The sequence below is a fragment of the Centroberyx affinis genome, unplaced genomic scaffold (assembly GCF_046629955.1).
Source record: "Centroberyx affinis isolate AG114_WGS23_722 - 3 ecotype Tasmania unplaced genomic scaffold, CSIRO-AGI_Caff_v1 ptg007576l_1, whole genome shotgun sequence".
NCBI lineage: Eukaryota > Metazoa > Chordata > Actinopteri > Beryciformes > Berycidae > Centroberyx > Centroberyx affinis.
The window spans coordinates 30,001-50,999 of record NW_027283822.1 but is presented as its reverse complement, the minus strand read 5'-3'; positions in this window follow the sequence as shown (position 1 = coordinate 50,999).

The window sequence follows — 20,999 nt, the reverse complement described above, 5'->3', positions numbered from 1 at the left end:
GATTAGCTGAAATGTCGTCCGGACCTAAAACACCTACAGAAAGTATCGATGTTTGTGTTTTGTGTGGAGAAACGTTCGACTCTCGCGTCTCAAGTTGCTAATCGGACTGTAAACAATGACCGGCTCACGGAAGAGGAAGTCTTGGCCCGGATGTCCGCTGGCTACACCGGAAACCCCCAAATATTGGCCGTCGCCCCCAGAGTCTAATCGTCGTCAGACCGATAGACGATGAGTTCACAGATTGGCCTGAATGTGACTCTCGGACTAACAAGGTGTTGACGGGTTTCGAAAAAAGAATAAGAAAGGAGCGCTGCTTGGATCTGGGGGCCGATATTCGATCTCGCTGAAAATATTGTGATTTTCACAAAATATCGCGATATTCAATAATATTGAATATTGGCCCAAGCCTACTAGCGATATTCCTTTCCGCCACATCGGATACATTTGAGGAAGTAAAGGCATGAAATCCCCAAAGAAAAACCACAGCACTCCGTCTGCAGATACAACAATGTAAAAAGCCTTTATTATTATTATTATTAAAGCCCTTATTAGATTATTTGATTATGCGGCTACATGATGAAAACAGCAACCGACATGTATCGACTAAGAACCGGTCAGAGTCACAGAGCTTTTTTTATGGTCTTGGCGAATTCTGGATGTTTACGGAAGAGAACGAGGGTCACGTGAAAAATGTATTTTAGTTCTGAGATTAATCTCAGAACTAAAATTCTGAGAATAAAGTCAAAATTGTAAGAATAAAGTCAGAATCTCAGAATTCTGGTGTTTTTTTCAGAACTCAAATACATTTTTCACATTTTGACCCTCGTCCTCTTCCGTAGATGTTAAAGTCCCAGTTCCAGTTCTTGTGTGATTTTATCAGCCTTTTATTTTAGTGCTCCTAATTCCTGGAATGATCTTCAACACACACTAAAAACCAATACTCTACTAACCTATGGACAATTTAAAACCATGATCACAAACCTCCCTGCCTCAAAGTGTAACTGTTTTAATTGATTTTCTTTATTGTCATCTATGTCTTGTCCTATTTATTTAATACTTTGAACTTGTTTGTAACTCGACATCATTGTAAATGAGGGCAACCTCAATGGTTATTCGCGTTTAAATAAAGGTTTGAAATGAAATGAAAATTATGTGGCAGCGATGCTCGGTGGTGATTTATTTCTGGTTCCTGATCCTCGTCTGTTCTGGGCCCAGTTCTGGTTCTGTTGCAGGTTGCAGTGTAAAAACGTTTGTTCACATCACAACACATCACTTGTGAACAAGAGGCCATGAGGACTCGGTGCTTCAGAGGGAAATCAGGCTGAAGGACTGTGTTATTTCTGTGGAGGAGCAGCGGACAGAGGAAACCTGCACCTGTGATGTTTTATGTTGGATAAGAGCTGCAGGTCACATGAATTCAGGCTTTATCTTCCTCTTGGGGTGAATCCGTCTCCTGTCCTGAGCTCATGAATCCTGCGGCTGTTGCATGTTAGACAGCTGCACTGCTGAACCAAATTAGAAATGCTCTCAAAGTGATGGATAGCAGGGGACTGGGGGGCAGGGGGAGAGGAGGTGGAGGTTTGTGAAGGGAAGATCGCCGGTCTGAGTCCTGGATCCACTGGGAGAGTCTGGGAGGGGGAGGTGGAGGAGGAACGCTCCCCACTCCCTGGACAACTATACTGCCCAGGTGCCTTAGAGCAAGGCACTTAGGCCCAGTAGATAAGTAGGTACTTATCCCCAGTATGACCACAGATCCCAGGTGTGAATATGTGGAAGTGTATGAATGTGAAGCAAGGCAGCGCTGAAAAAGAGCCTGGTGATCAGTTGAGTTTCCCTAGAAAAGTAAAAAAAAATATATATATAAACATTGAACAAAAAGTTCGGAACTTTGTGTTTGGTAGATTATTTCTCTATTGTAACAATGCTTCTTGGCAATACATTTTATATTGTTGGAAAGCCTGTTTATTTCCCTTTTAAATGGTGCCTCATTTGTAAGGAACATGCATTTGTGGGATGAGCAGCACAGCTGAGTATGTGGGTTGCGCTCATGTAAAATTTGCCAAATCTTCTCTGCCAATGCCAAACAGCTTATTCTGCTGTTGCTATTGACTCTTGTTTGGTGTTGTTTGGTGGATTGGATGAGTGAAGTCTATCAGTAACAAGGAAGAAACAAGACATATTGGCAATTTTACAATTTATTCATTTAACAAACAGTCAGGAGCCTCAGTAGCGTGTGGAAGAACCATACACAGCCACAACAGCCTGGCACCTCCTCCTCATGCTGGTCACCAGCCTGGTCACACACTACTGTGGGATGGCATTCCAGTCCTCAACCAGGATTTGTCGCAAGTCAGCCGACGTGGTTGTGTCGGTCACTCTAGCACGAACAGCACACCCAAGCTGATCCCATAAGTGTTCAATTGGGTTGAGGTCAGGACTGTTGGCAGGCCATTCCATTCTCTCTACTCCCAAATTCTGGAGGTAGTCTCTGATAAACCCCGCTCTGTGGGGGCGAGCGTTGTCGTCTTGGAGGATGGAGTTCGGTCCCAGACTGTGGAGATATGGGATCGCCACCGGTTGCAGAATCTCATCTCGATATCTCTCTGCATTGAGATTGCCTCCAATGATGACAAGCCTTGTTTTTCCAGTGATGGAGATGCCGCCCCACACCATCACACCGCCTCCACCAAAAGGTGTTACTCTATCGGTGCAGCGATCAGCATAGCGTTCTCCCCGTCTTCTCCACACTTTGACCCTACGATCCGACTTCCGTAGGCAGAATCTGGACTCATCGCTGAGCATAACGTTCCTCCACATGTTCAGGTTCCAGTGCAGGTGCCAATCAGGTACCTGATTGTCAGCACCTGGGGGACCGGAAGCTCAAAACAAGAGTCAATAGCAACAGCAGAATAAGCTGTTTGGCATTGGCAGAGAAGATTTGGCAAATTTTACATGAGCGCAACCCACATACTCAGCTGTGCTGCTCATCCCACAAATGCATGTTCCTTACAAATGAGGCACCATTTAAAAGGGAAATAAACAGGCTTTCCAACGGTATAAAACGTATTGCCAAGAAGCATTGTTACAACAGAGAAATAATCTACCAAACACAAAGTTCCGAACTTTTTGTTCAATGTTTATAAATTTTTTTCACCAACTTTACCTAAGCTCAGGCGAAACCTAAAACCAGAGTTTACAAAGTGCTGTACAAAAAGACATTAAGACAAGGAATATTTAAATATATACAATAATATATACAGTACTGTGCAAAAGTCTTAGGCACATGTACAAAATCTGTAAAGCAAAGACACTTAATGAAATGAAAAGTTTCTGAATATTAAAAAATAAATACTATAAAGAGCAGTCTACTGACACACTATTGCAGAAGACAAATAAACAAACATCTAAGACAAAATTTCTATAAAAAACCTAGGGTGCCTAAGACTTTTGCACAGTACTGTATATATTAAAATAGAATATATATAAAAGGTGGGCAAAATCGAAAACATTACATTAAAGCAAGTGTATAAAAGTGAGTTTTAAGAAGAAGTAATTCAAGTGAATGAATTAGATGGTAAAAACACATGTTCAAATATAAAATAGGAAGCTGGTGATAATATTCCAGGCTGCTTAACAACTTGAACCATCTTGTTGCAGCTCTTGCAGCAGTAGTTTTGTTTTTTGAAATATTAAAAGAACAAATCAGCATTTATTAGCAATTCTGGCGCAAGTCAGTGGAGCTGAAAAACATTTGTTTGAGTAAAAGACACTCAGTTAATAATGAATGAGATTGGCTCATTAACAGCTTTCCCTTTAAAATGCATAATACTTTTTAATGGCTGGTAATTACTGGATTAGTGGTTTGATATACTGCAACATTAACAAAGCCATGGAAAGATGAAAACGATAATAAAGAATAGCTGAAAACTTCACAGACTGAAGAGACTGAACTGTTTTGAGATGATAAAACTGAAATGAATCACACAGAACTACAGGATGCATTAGCATGAATCTGACAAAATTTCATTAACATTTTTGTTTAAAGTGGTAATCTCTGAGATAAATTTTTAATTTAATCTCCATCTTTGTCACTCAGCCTCACTGTGGCGTTTCTGCACTGTACTTCCCATAGATCACCTGTCAATCAAACAGTGTGGGCGGAGCTTGGATTTTCCTGTCGCTGCAGTTTGAGTTTCTGTATAGGTGGGGCTCGGGGCCTTGCTTCAGGACGCTTCAGCGCGACACGCGGCCGCTGTGGGGATCGAACCCGTGACCGCACCGCTAACGATGATGGACGATGCTCTCCGGTCGGTACAGTGTGTTCTTCTCAGCCGGTAAAATCACACGGATGATGTATTTCGTTGAGTTGGCGGACACGGGTATCGATCCTCCGCCCGCCGTCGCTTCACGCCGACACGTTGACACACGGAGTTCTGCTGAGCGCCATCCATCACCTGAGGCCGAGCCACAGCTTCACCTTCCACTTGGCATCAGCGGCTCAAACGTGTCGCTATGTCTTCGTACCGCGGGTGGTGGCAGTCTAGAGCAGTGATTCTCAACCTTTTTCATATCAAGGACCCATAATTCAGTCCACATTAGGGCCACGGACCCCCATTTGATTATGTCTTTTTCTAGCGAACTGAAATCTGAGAATATTTTTATTGTTAGATTTGATTTTGTCCAGAATTCCTTGACTATCTGTATTGTAGGTAGAGAGATAACAGAGAAACTATGACCAAAACAGTCATTCTTCTACATTCTCTAATTGTGTTAACTTCTTGTAAATTAAATATGTTGAAGTTTAACAATTCATAAATTTGCTGAGGACCCCCTGGAACCCCCTTAAGGACCCCTGGTGGTCATCGGACCCCACGTTGGGAACCACTGGTCTAGAGGTTAGAGGAGTAGCTTGTGACCAGAAGGGTTGCTGGTTTGAATCCCTGGACCAGCTGGGGAAAGGGAATGAAGCCCCTCACATTGTGAATGTGAAGCAGGGTGGAGCTGAGAAACAGCCTGGTGCTCAGTCAACGTTCCCTGGATAAATAAAGGTAAAAGTAAAGTAATTCAGGGTATTCTGATTCTATACAGTGTAATTAGGAATTAGTATCTTCACATCTCCTTCTGAGACACATTTCACCAGAGGGGTCAGAGGTCAGAGGTCAGGAGGGGTTCAGTGTCTTGCTCAAAGACACTACAGCTGTTTACTTCTGCTGTACTGCCTGCTGCAGGTATTGAACCTGTGGCCTTCTCTTTGCAGCACAGTGTCTCTGAACAGTGTGAACAGCAGTGTGTTATTGTATAAAAATATTGTTATGTGTTCATCTGTTAGGACACATGTTGAAGGCTGAACATCACCAGGCTGCACTGAAGCACAGAGCAGAGCTGCCTGCTGAGTTTTTGTGCTGTTGTTGCTAGGCAACCACAGAATCAGCTGATTAGTCCGCTGTCAGTCACTCAACTAGTTGTTTATTGCGCTACCTGGATTAAGGTGATTTTCTTCATGCAAGTATTATAATTAAAAATTCATGTTACCAGGAATTTTGAGAGCAGCTCTAATTTCCCTCCAAGCTGCTGGTTTCTGTTCAGATCTGCAGTAGTTTGTGACATCATAAAGCTCCAGGTGATCCTCCATGTTTGTAGTTTACAAGACTCACTCACCGCAGAAGCCCCGCCTCTCCATTGATCTGATTGGACAGTAGAGAAAACCTAGTAGAGAGAGCGTCTTTCTGCTCTAATGGTGCGTTTTCACAGGGGCTTCATTTCACGCGAGGGATCACGCTGCTTCCCAGTGTCGGACGCTTGATAGGCGAGCTTCCATATCGGTTCCTTGCTGCACCTGATTGGACGAACGCTGTCACTCGCTTATGAAAATAGTTCACCGAAATGTGTTTCTGAAAACATTTGAGGCGAGAAATAAGCAATACAGCTGCTGAATCTGTCTTCGTTTTAGATCGACAACGGTTAGTTTAAAAGTTTATACGAGAGTTTCGGGAGTTTCCAGAGGCGCCGAGTCACGTTGGACGCCCCTGATTTGCATAAAGTAGCCTAGACCTCAATTTTATGCAAATGTGGAGCGGCCGACATGACGCCCCGTCTCTCGAAACGCACCGCGGCGCTCCCAGAATGCATTGCACGGCTGCTTACATAGAAAATGAATGGGAAGCGTGGAAATGACGGATCCTGTGGAAACAAACCATGAGCTGAACTTCATTCATCTCGGGGTTCTGAAGGCGCCCAGCAGAAGCACAGAAGCAAAAACTACCGGAAGAAGCCGCCCTCTGCTGCTGAAACCCGTCCTGTGAGATCGAGCCTCTGATCCGCTCTTCAGTTCGTTTTATTTTTGAAGAAACCCGGTACAGAAAGTGAAAGGTCAGAGAGAGATTACATAACCAAAGAAAAGGATTAAAAAGAATCAGTGGAGACTTTCAACCAAAGTCACAAACCCGTCGAGGTTTGGCTCCACACTGGACTAATCACCATTTTCTGTTAACAGCCTCTTTAAAAACCAGTTTCTAAGCAGATTTAATGGAGTCTGAAGCTTAAGGATTGTGGGTTTAAATAAAAAAAAAAAACACAACAGCAGAGGGAAGATGTATTTTATCAACAGTTTAACCAGCAGCAGCAGGTCCAGTTCCCTCTGTCTGTCTGTCTGTCTGTCTGTCTGTCTGCCTGTCTGTCTGTCTGTCTGTCTGTCTGCAGCTCTGCAGAGCGGACAGGACAGGCCAAGTCAAATTATTGCTTTTTCAATTAGGAGCTTGTACCGCCGTTTTTCATCCACATAATTAGTCAAATCCGCCCACCGCCAACGATTAAGTAGAAATACTAAAGGCCACCGAGTCGTGCAATCAATCTATTTTTAAATTACTCAATGTTATTCTGGGTAAATCCAGTTTGCAGGACCCTTGGGCTCTGTGTGTGTGTGTGCGTATGTGTGTGTGTGTGTGTGTGTGTGTGTGTGTGTGTGTGTGTGTGTCTGTATTTCTTGGTCAAATAGAGGTCTTTCTCCTGGATAGCGCTGGATTGTGCGTGTGTGTGTATCTTTATGTTTTATTATATACGCATGCATTTGTATACTGTGTGTGTTTGTATGATAACGTGTCTATTTGTATGTTTGTGTGTATATACATTATATTTGTGTGTGTGTGTGTGTGTATCTAGATTTTCCCATAGGCTTTTGAAGCTATGAACACCTGATACATTAAAGACTTAAGCTTTACAAACACACTGAGCTTCTGTTATCGTTTATGATGCACCTCCTTAATTTTCCCCTCAAAATCTGTTATATACCTGTTATATTTCCTTATGCCTCAGGCAATGAATCAAATTATTTTTTGCTATATAAAACAAAAGGGCTCATCAATCCACACTGAAATTGTGTATATATATGAATTGTTTCCGGATGTTTATTCAGTTTTTCCAAAATACAACTGACTGTACCATCTGGAATATCTGCTGTTTCATTAGCCAAACTCTCCTCTCAGCTGATGAATTTAATGATTTTCAAAAACTTAATTTAAAGTCAGGAACCGTGTTGTGAGAGTCAGCCTCAGTTCTTTTCAACTGCGATATATATATATATTTTTTAATGAAACTCTTCTTTGTCTGAACCAGCAGCAGGAGAGGAGCGACAGACGGAGACGAGTTCAAAGCTGCTGTGAAAACACTGGCACTGGATCGGCCGTTATACAGTATATGCTAATTCTGTAATGCACATGCAGTGCAGATAAGGAGTCGTGTCATGTGCAGAGTATTAGACATGTCACTGAAGAAAGTTCTGCAGTTCAGCCTTAAGCTCCTAAAGCAATCCTAATAGTCACTGGCTAAATAAAAACCTCTGAACAAACTAAATGTCTGGTTCAACGTCAAACGTTTAAAACATTGCTGTTTTTCTCCAGTACGTGACAGAAGATACTGTATGTGTCCATGTCGAGAATATGCACAGTTATTGAAAATGTAAAGCAAAATAGAAGAAATGCAGAGAAAAAATGTATATTCATATACTGAGGAGTTTTGCACCAATAAGGTCTGAAAATTCAAAGAAAACTTGAAAAATAAAGATACTCGCACATTTGTGGCTCCAAAGATGGCAGACAGGCAACTGAACTTCAAAACCCAGAAACCCTGTGTGGTTCCAGTCTGTTCTTTTGAAGATATCAGGGGAGAAGATGGTGATGTCATACCTGAGGTGGGGACTTGACACTTGATGCATGAAGAGAAGACTTGAGACTTGATTTGGGTTCTGGTGACTTGGGACTTGACTCTGACTTGTACTCTGATGACTTGAAAAGGTTTCTAAAGTCTTGACTTGAGATCTTGTGTTTGTGTAAATGACTTAGATTGAAAGTGATGAGATTTGTTCCAGCAGACGACTGAATTTAAATTCTGTTTTCTGAATTTGTATGGAATGATTGAATTTATTGAAGTTGAAACTGATTATAGAAATCAAACTCATGATGCTCTTACCAAGTTTTTATCCTATTAAAACCATATTGCATTGAAAAGTCCTAGATATTTAGTTTTCTTTAAGATATTAAATTGATACTGGACTCTTGATTTGTTCTGACTTGACTTGCTGTTCTACATTTAGACTTGAGACTTGACATTAATGACATGGACTTGACTTGGTAATCTACATTTAGACTTGGGACTTGATTTGAGACTTGTGCCTCGAGACTTGAGACTGACTTGGGACTCGAGCAAAGTTGACCTGGTCACACCTCTGTGACATACCTGACCAGGTACAAAAAACAGATCCATACAAAAAGTAAGTTTTATTACACAGTGGGGTTATTGACAGGATCATGAAACTCACTCAACACACAAATTACTATGGAAACTTTACATTACAAGTAATGAAACAGAGAAACACTAATATTGCAGTTATGTTTTTTCTGCAGCAGGAGCACTATACTTCCTTCCACAAATCTCAAGAGTCCTTTCATGTCATCAGGATATCTGTGAGTCCTTAAAACATCTGAAAAATTCTAAAAATATTTACATTTAAGACTTTAAATCCAGTTATTAGAGGATTTATTCTTTCACAATGTGATGTCAGGTTTGTCAGATGGATCCAGAACAGAGTCAGGAGAACAATCTGCATTCTGTCTGCTTTACTGAACACAGCTGGACTTCATGTCTCTTAACTGTTAATTTCCTGCTGTCCTTTTTCTTCTTCTGCCAGTTTATCGTTTCACAATTTTCATTAGCGATGTTTTATGAGAAATTGGCTGGTTCTGACAGCTTTGTTTCTTTATTTTGGTTTTTAAATCATCAGCATTAAAGAGATTACTGCAAGAATTAACAAGGTTCCCGCAGCTTCCATACTTTATCAAAATTGTTTTTTTTCTGCAACAGTAGGCACATATGCTCCCTTACTTCTTTCCTTCCTTCCTTCCCTCTCTCCCTCCTATATTAACATCAATACAAAGCTGGATTGCATTGGCAGCTGAGTGAGCATGGAGGAATGGAGAAATAATGAAGGAGAGACAGAAGGAACTAAAAAAGCCAAACTAAAGAGAGCAGACCAGCAGATGGTGAGACTACAAGGCTGTCGAGGTTCTGAAGCTTTTCTCAAAATAAATTTCCCATGAGCTTCTCGCCTCTTTTCTGAAGACTTTAGCCTACATACTGATCTGAAACCTGAAATTCAATAATCTAACATGATACACTGTTGAGACTCTCTCTGTTGGATGAAGGCACATTTCATTATGCAACAGAGGGTCTAATGTGATATAACCCCCCCTCTGGCGGCCATGTTGGAGGTCCTCAGCTCTGTGAACGGCTGACTGTGTTTCTAAATGTACAATTTGTCTGTCCAGCTGATTGATTTAGTGTTTAGATAATGTCAGCTTGTTAGCTAGCTAACCATAGTATCTGGTCAGCTAACCATCACTGTCTTGTTGTTAACACATCTGATTAGCACACTAGCTAACGTATCTAGCAGCAGCTAGCGTTAGCATGTTGACATTAACATCAGTGTGTTTGCTGGCTAGTTAGCTAGCTAACAGTTTGTTCAGGTTAACTGAGCTGACTCTTCTCAAGCTACAACTCTTCATATTTTGGAGTAGAGACTAGGGCTAAAGACAAGACAGTTTACTGTGTCACAGTAACCTACATTTGGAAACAAATCCACCTTATCACACTTTTCACTTTTACTGAGAACGTTACTGAATGGATCTACAGCCACACCACAACAAGCTGACTCAGCTGCTCTCTGTTTCTAGCTGCTTGATACAGATTTATGTAAGGGATAATGCACGACGAGGTGTCCAGGAATTAATGGACGACGAGGAGTCCATTAATTCCTGATTATGGACTCCTCAAAGGGCGTTATCCCGCTTATACCATGGTCACTTGCCAAAGAAAAAAAAATGAAGACCATTAATTTATATTTTCATGCGTTCTGTAATCAAAATCTAAAGTTTTTCACAAGCCATAACTCAGTTTCCCTGGTAACACCTGAGGGTTTGACGAATACCTGGAACAATCATTACCATCCCATAAGGTTCTTATGCAATGGAAACGTTGTTCACTACTCCAGTAAATAGGACGAACCTTAGATAGGACTTGGCAGCAGGAGATATTTCTAGTCCGCTCAGCTCATAGAACCCTTTGGCTCAGCTATGAGCCAGAAAGCTAACGTTATGCTAGCAACATTCAAAGTCAATAACAAACAGTAAATATAATTTGACAGTATGTTTAACAACAAGACTAGCTAGCTATCAGCCATGTCATTGTCCCCAAATCAATATCAAGATTTTCACGAACATACAAACGGAGGCTTTGACTGCGTCCCTATATGGTTACTCTTTTTAGAAGCTTTTATGTTATGTTTATCAGATATGTACAACACATCATCTGCTTTTCTTAATAGAAGACACACCGATCAGTGGATTTCCTCAGTTCCTCAAGTTCTCATAAACAAAAAGAAAGGAAAAAGCTGAGTTCTCAACTGAAGAATACCACATTTTGACCCTTTTTCATACCTTTCAATGCCTTAAAAACAATTATGATATTGAGATTTTAGGCATGTAGTTGTGGCTCTTATTTAAAGAGACTTACACTGAGGTCAGCAGTGGAATAACTCTAATCTGAGGTCACCAACATTACAAGCAACAGTCATAGTACCTGAGCAATAGTCCTGTAACCAGAATGTTAATGTAAAAGTACTAACAAAAGAAGTATGGAAACAATACATATATTTTTCCAATGCCAAGCCCTGAGATTATGCATGTACTGTCCTGTCCTCCTCTCTCCATATCAACTCCCCATGGTGGAGCTGTCAGCTGAGTCCACCTACGTCCTGTCACCGAGGATGACGAGGATAAATTCCCATGAGCCTTTGCTCCGTCTGACCCACACTTGACCCTAGGGTGGGCGTGCGTCGCCCCGCCTGAGGTCAGCTGCACCCCTCCTCTTCCTCACTGTCCCATTCTGATTAATGCTGTCATATTGGAGGCTCAGTTTTTCCAGATAAACTCCCCCTTCAGTTAAAATACCACTATCTGCCACATTATATTTTACTAGCCTTTCAGTAAACAACACTCTTAAAAAGTATGTGTCATTTTCAACACATCCGTTTGTCTAGTTTGGGGAGAACCAGCTTTAAAGCTCCCATATGATTCAGTTTTCAGGATTTTGTTTTCAACTCTCCTCTGTCTTTCCAGTTCAGATGCTGTAAACTGGACCCTGATTGGACGGATTTCAGTCATTCTTTAGTGAGGGAGCCAATCCAACCCGGTCTCAAGGCAGTTCGTGAAATAGTCACAGAATTTAATCTATTGATTTGTGTACATGGACACGATTTTTCAATTTTTTTCCTGACACTCAGCACAACTTTCAAACTAATGTATTTCAATTGGAAGTATCTTTCGTGCCTGCAACACATTTTTTTTTTTTCTGTCAGTCGGGACTCAGGAAGTAGTGTGACATTGAAATACCTTCGTCTTTGATGCCGTCGACCGGGGTTTGATTCCCAGCGTGTTCAAAGTACATTTCAACCGTAAGCCACATTTAAATTTTTAACAAACGTTTTTCTTATTCAACCATGACCAAACCATTTCTCTAACCTTAACCAAGTTGTTTTAGTTGCCTAACCATAACTGTAACACAAGTAGTTTTATTTGCCAAAACGTACGTTTTCAAATTCGTGGTGGAGGAACGTAATTCAGTTTTTTAGGTCGTGTTCATTTCACGAAAAAAATAGCAAAATCATGTACATGTACACGAATCAATAGATAAAATTTTTTTAGTGACTATTTCACAAACTGCCATGAGACCGTGTTGGCCAATCAGGACGGAGTCCAGCTTTGATGTGTTTCCTTTGAATTACAGTTTAAAATGTGTAAAATGTGTAAACATGTGTACAAATGCAGTTGTTTGTACTTCATGCTGTTACACCCTTGTGATTACATTATGTAGCCGACTGGGGAGATTTAGTGTTTCCCTTTTAGCCATTTATCTATGCAGGGAAAGACGACTGAGCACCCTGCTGTTTTCCAGCTACGCCCTGCTGCACCCTCACAGCTGCACGACCGCAGACTGCTGCTGGAGCGGTGGGGGGTTCAGTGCCTTGCTCAAGGGCAGTGCTGCTGAGGAAGAGGAGAGCGTTACTCACTCACTTCCCCCACCCGCAATGTCCCAGCCGGTCCAGGAACCGGTCACAAGTCAGTTCCTCTGCTGCCCTTATCTTACTAACCCTTACTTACCCTTATCTTAGCTAACAGACTATTATTGTGTACCTGCAGTATTTTCCCAGGCGAACACACAGCAACGGGCCGGTGTAAAGTCTTACCCAGCAAACTCCTATAAGAGCTTTTAAATTTCATCCAGTCCGCTCATCACAGATTAGTTTCTGTACTTTGCGAATAAAGTGATTCTGAGTGTAAATGTGCTCTTTCAACACATTTGATGCACTTTAATATCAGCCGTTCTTTCTGCACTCTGGGAAAATGTGCTTTTTGTGCAGGGAAATGCACTGTACAGCCACTGTGATCAGCCTCGGCAGACTGCTGCATGGCTGCATGGACACTGTGATTCATTGATTATGTAAATTAGAATTACTTCATGTGACTTTGTGGAGATTTGTCATACAATTGAAATTCATAAATTTTGCAAATAGGCCAGAAAATGTTAGGTTTTTTTTGAGTGTGTGTCTCCTATAATTCCTCTTTTCATCCCTTTGCACCTCCATGACCTCTCCAATTCTATGATTTTAATAAGATAAGATAAGATATGATAAGAACTTTATTAATCCCAGAGGGAAATTAAAATTGTTACAGCAGCAAGACACTTGCGACACCACACACAGACAAAACAAAGCACAAATCCAAGTACATATGAAAAATTGGAAGAACAAAAAAAAAAGAATAAATACCAATACAAAAATAAACTATGTATGTACAACATATACTATGTGCAAATGTAGCCTATATGTGCAAAGGAGCATGTTCCTTATGAGAGAATGTGTGTGTACAGTATATGTGCAAATTGTTACACGTTACACAAGTGTGTGTGTGTTGTAACATACAGTATATTACACAAGTGTGTGTTCAAGATTCAAGATTCAATAATTTGTCTTTGTGTGTTTGTTGTTACATTATGTTACACAAGTGTGTGTGTTGTAACATATATTACACAAGTGGGTAACACTTTACAATAAGGGTCACTAAGTTAAGGGTTAGTTAATGCTTAATAAGCATTAACTAACCCTTAATTAACAGTTAACTAATGTGTCTGGTAATCATTTACTAATGGTGTTCATGTTAACATAGGTATTAATTTATACATTATTTAATAGTCATCTTTATAAACTATTAAATAATGTATAAATTAATGCCTTAGTTAACATGAACATCATTAGTAAATTACACATTAGTTAACTGTTAATTAAGGGTTAGTTAATGCTTACAACTAACCCTTATTAAGCATTAACTAACCCTTAACTTAGTGACCCTTATTGTAAAGTGTTACCCACAAGTGTGTGTGTGTTGTTACATATATTACACAAGTGTGTGTTGTTACATGTTAGTGTATTACACAGGTGTGTGTGTGTGCGAATGTGTGACATTAAACAGTTGAATGGCAGCAGGCAGGAAGGACTTAACAGACTAAATATGGTGAAACAATAGTTTACCTTAGAAGACTCCAGTGTTTCTGCAGGCCTGCATGGTGCTCTGGGTTCATGTGAGGTGACTCCACCCAGAGGCCACAGAGTGTCTGGGGGATTTGATCCCATTGATATTCAATGCTGACGCCTGCCTTTACTCACAAATGAGCTGGAGACACTGGAGACTGTGTGGCGTTCTTCAGCATTAGAGTTAACAAATGTTTTCAGATGTAAAAACCCCACAAGACGCGAGTCAGCGTGTTCACTGGGTCAGTGATGCTCAGCAGGCTGCAGGAGAGTCTCCCATATTAACCTCAGGAAAAATCACTATAATATTCCTATAGGGACTTATGATGCATCAGAGAGTTTACAGTGACCTTAATGGACTTTATAGTATTTTCAAAACCTATGCCATCACTATAATATTCCTATAATATTGCTATAGGACTGGCTATGTCTACCATTTAGTCCTAATGAAAAATCGCTATAATATTTCTATAGTGACTTATAGTACATGTGTGGTAGGCTACTCATCTTATTGTACTTGGTATTTTTATCCTATGGTATCACTATGATAACCCTATAATATTCCTATAGGGACTTACAGTGTGTCTATGGTGCTCAATAGTGAGTTTATAGTAGTGATGGGACGATGTATAAAAAATCAATGATACAGAAAAGTGACAATCCGTCTGTTGTGTCAGGAACATGAATGGTGATATCAGCTCCATGTTATTCTGCTGTAGTAATCACTAATGAGACTCTTGACCATCACAGTTTCACAAGCTCTCCATCCAAATTATATTATTGTCACTTTGTAATGACATTTTTAAATTGTTGTTTACATTCTAGCAGCCAATGGCATCGCTGGAAAGATTTGTGACTCAGAAATAAACAGAATTCTGCACAGTCAGACTTTGTTGTCGCTGAACTTTTATTGATCACATCGTATCCTGGCTGTATTGATCCTGAACCTCATATATCGTGTATCGAAGAGATCTCCCCATCCCTAAAGTTTTGGTGTGATATTTGTAAATATATCATTGCTGCAGTTCTTTTTCATTACAACTTTTTATCCATTTAAAAAGCACATTCAGCTTGTTGATGTTGGCCTAAATGTTAAAGCATCAGTTTCCATGTTGGTGTCAATAACCTATTTACCGCTCAGAGGGGCGCGCGCAGCAAGGAGCGGCCAAGTCATGTCAGCAATGCATCACGGTCACTGAAAAGCTTGTATGTGTGTGTGTGTGTGTGTGTGTGTGTGTGTGTGTGTGTGTGTGTGTGTGTGTGTGTGTGTCTATGTGTCAGTGTATGTGAATGTCTGTTGTCTGCATGTGTGTAAGAATGTGTATGCATGTTTGTGCGCGCGCGTGTGTGCGAATGCAAAGGCTTGATTCTGTGTTATTGTGTGTGTATCTCTGTATGTGTTTGGGTATATGCATGTATGTGTGTGTGTGTGTGCATGTCTGTCTGTGTCTGTGTGTATTGTATGCCTCCAATTGCGCGCGCGTCTGTCTACGTCTGCCTGTGTTTACGCGCATGTGTACCTACTAGCACACGTGCACGTCTCCATGTGTGTGTGCATGCCTGCCTGTCTGTCTGTTTGTGTGTGTGTGTGTGTGTGTGTGTGTGTGTGTGTGTATGTGTGTGCGCGCACGTCGCGTCTGCGTTGCTGCTGATGAAAGCCGGAGCCGGATCCGTCCCTTCTCTTGTCTCCGCGCTGCGCTTCAGTTTCAGTATCGACCTCCTTTACGCAGCATCGCCTCTCCATCCTCCGTCTCCACCCTGCCGCTCCCGCTCCCGCTCCGCCTCAGCGCCGCTTCCTCTGCAGGTGGACGGAGGCTGGCAGCCCGGAGACGCGCACCATGCACGGGAAACGCTGCTGGTAGGGCTCCGCGATTTCACATCGACACCAGCGGAGACTTTGTGCTGTTTTTTGTCCTTTATTCTTCAGCGTGGCTTCCCTCCTCTGGGTGTCATTTTTTTTGGTGATGTGTGTTTGTGTTTGTGTGTGTGTGTGAGAGAGAGAGAGAGGTTGCAGCGTAATCCCAGGTCTTTGTTTCCAATGTGTGTGTGGGGAGTGGAGGGGAGGGGAGAGGAGAGGAAAGGAGGGGAGGGGAGGGGGGATGCCAAGTGGGCAATTGTTGCTTGATATTGCCTTGGATTCGTGGGATTGAATTAATTGATGGATCGATGGGCTGTTGCTTTGCCATCGCCAGCAATTAGACGCGTTCTCGCCTCTTGTCGCGCACAGCCGGAGGAAAACAAATCACGATAATATTCCTATGATATTCCTATAGGGACTTGGAGTGTGTGTGTGTGTGTGTGTGTGTGTGTGTGTGTGGTGCTCAGTAGTGAGTTTATCGCACTTTGTGGTATTTATTTTTTTTAATCTCCTGTGGTATCATTGAAATATTGTCATTATAAGGGCGTGCAGTTTTGCTGTGAAATTTGCGCAAAATGATCCGAGGATTACTGTTGTTCCTTTCCTTCCACCCAAAAATGAGACGGATGCGAATGGTTGGAAGGGGTGTTTCTTTGGCAAAGTGAGAGATGTCAACGCTCTCTCTCTCTCTCTCTCTCTCTCTCTCACTCCTCCTTTATTATTTTCCCGTCCAGTCAGACTGCCGAGCACCTCCCTTCGCGCCGGGGGCCACATCCTTAAATGACCCACGGCTGAAGGCTCCCGGATCCAGCGCCCGGATCATGGCATGCTGCTCACACCGGGCATCCAGCACTGACCATGGGGCTCAGGTCCAGGACTGTCGCTAGCGGCTCGGAGGAGCAGAGGGACGCCAGGAAGCCCAGCGCTCCTCCCGGGGACTTGGACCAAGGGACCGGGGGGCCGGCGGACAAGGATGGGGCCCTGCTGCTGGTGGGCTCGGGTCGGGAGGACTTCAAGAGGGGCTCGCAGGGCATCGGGCTGCTGGCCAAGACCCCGCTGGGCTACACCCGACCGGTCAAGAGGAATAACATCCGCAAGAGGAAGATCCAGAACCTGATCTACGACGCGCTGGAGAGGCCGAGAGGATGGGCGCTGCTCTACCACGCGTTTGTGTGAGTAGACGAAACGGCTTTTTACAACTTCTACGCATTGTTTTAAGGCGTTATTAATGGCTTATTCATATGAGCTGAGCTGCTCGGGAGTGAGAAGGACCTCACTAGTCCCAACAGCAGCCTGTTTGGAGTCGCTGATAAGCTTTAAAAGTCTAATTCTTGCAGTGTCTGGGTCTAAGAAGTGAGTGGATTGTCTGTCCACTTTGCTCCAGCAATTTGCAGTCCATTAATGAAGGCTATTCCAATAATGTGGAATCCAGTTAGGTTGTAACCTAATAACGCAGTGGGAAATTAATAGCCTGGTCCTGTATCTCATTATACGTCCTAGGTTATGCATTTTCAGTCACATTTTATCCAATTCAAACTCCATTTTACTTCAATAATTTGTAGTGCAACAACGAAGGCGACTGCTCCGATAATGTAGAATCCCGTCAGTTTGTAACTTAATAAAAGCAGCAGGTAATTAATAGTCCCGTTGTTTATCTCATTATCACTCCTATTTTTAGCATTTTAATAATGTCAAGGTCTAAGAAGAGAGTGGATAGCCTGCCAGGTTGCAGTCAGTCACATTTTACTCCAATAATGCAGAATCCAGCCAGGCTGGACCTTAATTATTAATATTCTCAGCCTGTATCTCATTACTCCTAACCTTTAATTCCTTGAAAGTTGCATAACTCTGTTTGTGTAAACTGAATCTCTTGTGTCTGATAAATAGTGAGATTCAGATTCCTGGTTGTTAGAAAACCTGCTGCTGATGTGATGCCAGTTGATCTGCCAAATGACAATCGATACCACAAGGCAGGAAAACAACTTTTTGTGTGTGTGCCATCGCAGAATTCACCAGATATTTTCACTATTTTAGCAGAAGACTAGATGTTTAGAGTAGAACATGACTCCAGATGATGGCTGGTTATCTGGCAGAATGGTTAGTAAGGTACTAGCAGTTCGCCGGTGTCTTGTTTATTTCCCACCCTGCTGTAATATTTTCGACAGTCAGGTGAAATCTTCGCATCTCCCAAATATCAACTTTCCAGGAACTAAGAGAAACAGCCTTGTTTCCAAATTTACCGCCATGCATTTTTGACTTCATCTAATGGGGGTTTTGAAAGGGTTTCTCAAGACCAAGAGGTTGTAGAACATTTAATTCTTCAACTCACCCAATTTGGAGTTATGAGGTTTTCACACCACAACAGCGCTATTCTTCTTTATATAAGGCACATCATTGCGAACAAAGCCTCTATCTTTCTGTCGCATTGAAGCTGTGAAGTTTGACTGACAGGATTCATAGTCGTCTGAACTATAAATCAGTTTTGCATTTTAGTCTGTCTGTGATGTTGGTGCATGTTTTTGCAGTGTGTGATTTGTGTTAATTCAACTGAAGAGATTAAAGGGAGAAGAATGGTGATTTTACTCCCTTCTATAGTGCAGAGGCTCCCAAATGTTTCCATGTTTAGAAGATCTTATCCATATAATATTTAACATTTGCCGTTTGGTGGACGCTTTTATACAGTGTTCTGAGTGTATATATTTCTAGTGTGGGTGGTCCCAGTGGGATTCAAACCCCATAGCGCTGGCAGTATTAGTGAAATCCTTCACCTGCTGACCTACAGGACGATGTTTAGCTTTCCCAGGAGCCTCCGTCTGAGAAGATTTGTTGTTGGATAAGATTTGGCAGAGAGATGGAGAGTTGTTTATAGTGTAGGTGGGGAGGGAACAGCAGGGAGAGACAAACCTCAGATCAGAACAGTAATTCCTGCCTTCTCTGCGTATGATATATTATAGAAATTAAACTATTCCTCATTTTGCTGGGGACCCTCTGAAATTTCCTCAGGGGCCCCTGCTGGTCCCTGAGCCCCTCTTTGGGAGTCACCGCTGAAGTAAACAAAAGGATGCTCTCCCCTTCTTCTCTCCCTCTGTCTGATGCAGCAGGTTTTTCTTTCCATCTCGGCTAATTAACTTGAGTCAGAGACGCGAGGAAACTCCTGCCTGATCAGATCAGCCGTGCGTTCTTTAAAAGGAATGAGTCATTTTCAACACATCCATGTGTCTCGTGTGTGACGGCACACATTTGTGTTTCTCTTCAACACAACATATGCAAGTAACAATATGTCTGGTCCATATGGGTTGCTATAAAAGCTGCAGTACGCAGCCATTTACCAGCCGAAATCATGAAGCGTCAGCAGAGAAGAGCGTCCCGTCACCACTAGTCGAGAAGCCGTACATTTGCCCTATTTGCCTTAATTACACTCTGGTGTCGGTGTGGTCACTGGTGGGAAATCTCCTCACCACACAGGCAATGACGAATCAAAACAGAAGAACAGAAATTCCCACTTGGTACGTTGTAATTACAACCAGCGGTCCAGCTCTGAAAAGCCAGGGGAGAAATATGAACATCTGTGAGGTTTTCTTTGCCCAACGTGAAATACTATTCTACATGTAACAAGCTAATGCTATGTCAATGATTTAGCAACATAGTTAGCATAGAACATTAGCAACTGTAAGTGCAACTTTACATTTTAAGTCTATGTTTATCCATTTACCACACAGGTGAGAGAGATTTTAGAGAGATTTTAGCTCATGCAATGCTGAAAAATCAAACTGAAGTGTATTTTGACCGTGTTTAAAGTAAAGCTGTGTAGCTGTTCCACCACATTTTTTGCGACTTTCCGACGTCTTTGCAACACAGCATCGAGAGTGAAATACAAAACGTTCTCCTAACCAGCAGCAGTTCTATGATTTCTGGGTAATGAAGTACTCCAAACTTTCAAAATTCACACAGTTACCTCACGCTGCCACCGGGGGGCGCCAAAGGGCGAAGTTGCCTGACTAAAAAGGATCAAAACAGCAAAGATTATGTCATTCACTGCTGTTTTGTCTCTCACTTATGATGTCATTAAGCAGAAAGGCGATATCAGCTGCAGGTTATACAAGGTCGAGGTAAATTGAGTTAGTATGACGACTTCTATAGTGGTCAGGATGGATAGTGTGTGTGTGTGTGTGTATGTGTGTAAGTTGATAGTGTTTGAACTTCCTGCGTCTATGTTTTGTGATTATATTACATTCTGAGTGTCACTGCAAAACCTTCTCACTTAAGACATATTTGTTAAAGAAGTTAAACTGTGCATTGTTAAACGAAGAATCAGAGTTGTGACCAAGTCAACTTTGCTTGAGTCCCAAGTCAGTCTCAAGTCTTGAGGCACAAGTCTCAACTCAAGTCCCAAGTCTATATATAGAACACCAAGTCAAGTCAAGTCCATGTCATTAATGTCAAGTCTCAAGTCTAAATGTAGAACAACAAGTCAAGTCAGAACAAATCAAGAGTCCAGTATCAATTTAATATCTTAAAGAAAACTAAATATCTAGGACTTTTCAATGCAATATGGTTTTAATAGGATAAAAACTTGGTAAGAGCATCATGAGTTTGATTTCTATAATCAGTTTCAACTTCAGTAAATTCAATCATTCCATACAAATTCAGAAAACAGAATTTAAATTCAGTCGTCTGCTGGAACAAATCTCATCACTTTCAATCTGAGTCATTTACACAAACACAAGATCTCAAGTCAAGACTTAAGAAACCTTTTCAAGTCATCAGAGTACAAGTCAGAGTCAAGTCCCGAGTCACCAGAACCCAAGTCAAGTCTCAAGTCTTCTCTTCATGCATCAAGTCGAGTCTCAAGCGATTAAAATTGTCTCTCGAGTCCAAGTCACGTGACTCGGGTCCCCAACCCATTCGTGATTACAGCAATGGCCTGACTGTTAATAATAAACTATTTACATAAAGTACTTTACAGGAAGGCATTAAAGCAAGAATACATGAGGAGGAGATAAAAAT